The sequence below is a fragment of the Sinocyclocheilus rhinocerous genome, unplaced genomic scaffold (genome assembly GCF_001515625.1).
Source record: "Sinocyclocheilus rhinocerous isolate Xijiao unplaced genomic scaffold, SAMN03320098_v1.1 scaffold1128, whole genome shotgun sequence".
Lineage (NCBI taxonomy): Eukaryota > Metazoa > Chordata > Actinopteri > Cypriniformes > Cyprinidae > Sinocyclocheilus > Sinocyclocheilus rhinocerous.
In genome coordinates, this window is record NW_015632731.1 from 42,575 (window position 1) to 45,022 (window position 2,448).

Genomic DNA, 2,448 nt, shown 5'->3' on the forward strand with positions numbered 1-2,448 from the left:
TAATCATGAATGAATGCATATTTGTCATTTTAACTGAACTTAGGACTGGTGGTGGTGTTTAAGATATTGTTGGTCATAGGTAATAGTAATTATTATTAAAAGATACTACTACTACTACTATTATCTGCTGGGTTCATGAATATTAATCACGTTGTCAGGGTTCGCTCGAACTGATTTGCTGAAATCAAAACGGAAACGGTAATGGATGAGCGCCAGCCAACGAGAGATGTTCGCGCATTAGCTCCGCCCACAGGATCAATAAAAGTGCATGCTTTTTTGATGCTGCTTGCAGCTGAAATCGACTGGATACTCAGCACAACTAATAAAACATCAACCTTAGATTTAAACAAACGTGACATTGAGATTATGCCTCTAAATATAGTGAACCCCGGTTGAAATGCATACACATACTTGTTTATGGTTGCTCATTCTTGAATTCTATAAGGCAGACCACGCAATACACACAGGGATATGGATTAAAATAGCATTCATTTATCTTAGATGTTGATTTCAGACGTTTCTGAAGTGTGCTGCTACTGCTACAGCAAACACTGCCAAGTATTTGGATGTTGAGCAGCTGTGCCATGTGATAATGATGTCATTATGTCATATTGAGTTAGATCTATCGGACTTCGCCATTTAGAGTTTCATGCCAGAACTTTGTGTATGTACATTTACATTACAGTTACATTTAGTCATTTAGCAGACGCTTTTATCCAAAGCGACTTACAAATGAGGACAATAAAAGCAGTCAAAACTAACAAAAGAGCAACAATATATAAGTGCAAATGACAATTGTTTAACCTCCTGGGGTCGACAGTTCCGGCTGCGGAACTTTTTGCAGATTTGAATGATGACATTCAACCGTGCTACTGATACTTTCTGCTCCACTCTTACGTCTTGTTTAGACACTGTCTGCCCTTGTGAGTAGCCGTAGTTAATACTCCCTTGAGATCAAAAGAAGCAAGCAGAGTGTGGAAGTTTGCAGCTTGAGGTTTATCTAGGTGGATGTTGAAGTATCCAAGCATAACTAGGGGAGTACCATCCTCAGGAAAGTTTAATTACTCACCCTCATTTTGTTCCAAACCCGTAAGACCTTCGTTCATCTTCAGAGCACAAATTAAGATACAATTGATGAAATCCAAGAGCTTTCTCACCCTCCATAGACAGCAAGGGTCCTACCACGGTCAAGGCACAGAAATGTAGTAAGAACGTCGTTAAAATAGTCCATGTGACATCAGAGGTTCAATCATAATTTTATGAAGCTACGAGAATAATTTTGTGCACAATGAAAACAAAAATAACGACTTTATTCAACAATTCTTCTCCTCTGCGTCATCCTAGCGCCATTTTGGAGAGTATCACGGCTCATGTGCGTGCTTTCTTGTGCACATAAACAACGCATGCGTGTGGTGCTGAATAAATATTGTTGAATAAAGTTTTTTTTTTTTTGCACACAAAAAGCATTCTCGAGGTTTCATAAAATGTGGACTACTTTGTTGATGTTCTTGGTACCTTTCTGGGCCTTGAACGTGGTAGGACCCTTGCTGTCTATGCGGGGTCAGAAAGCTCTCAGATTTCATAAAAAATATCTTAATCTGTGTTCCGAAGATGAACGAAGGTCTTAAGGGTTTGGAACAGCATGAGGGTGAGTGTCAAGCTTTCCTTTTTTGTGCACAATCTTCCCCGCTTGAAAGGGAGTTTAAAACATGCTTCACCGGAAGCGTTAATTGGATTCCACTCTTCATTTATTTCTGTTTATAATTCAGTTTCAAAATGGCAGACAGAAGAAAGTGAAAAACCTTTAACAGAAACAAAAAAATGTGTAAATGAATTGTATAAAGCTTACTTAAACATTCACTGGTGCCGTTCAGTGATTTGTATCTCTTTTGACAAACAAAACTCTGAAATTATATTATTAACCAGCTCAATACACTTACTGAGTATAATCTACAACATACACAATTCAGAAAATTACCTTAAACATTTAGGATTACAGCGCATGTATATGGATTCAGATTAGTCACGTTACTTTAATGATCAGCTTAATTACACATGAATTTCAGAAACAATGTTTTATCTCATCTCTTCAGCGATTGAATCGAAAATACAGATAAATCTAAGCAAATGAACACACCAGTATCATAATAACGTCGATATTTGCTACACAGAAAAAAACACGAAATTGTTGAGTAAATATCAGTTAAAGAAAAGTAGGTCACGGAATTTCTCCACGTTCGCGCAAAGCACAGAGAGATTTGCCGCGCCATAACTGATCCTGCATCAGCCACTATCGGCGTCTTCTCTTCCATTAACAGAAGTGAAACGAATTATTAAAGTTCTCACCGGCTGCCACTCCGGGATTTGACGATGTTTTGACTGTCTGTGCGCTTTTCACGTCCCAGCTCGTCAGTTTCGCGGAGCTCGTGATCGTCTCATCACAGCACT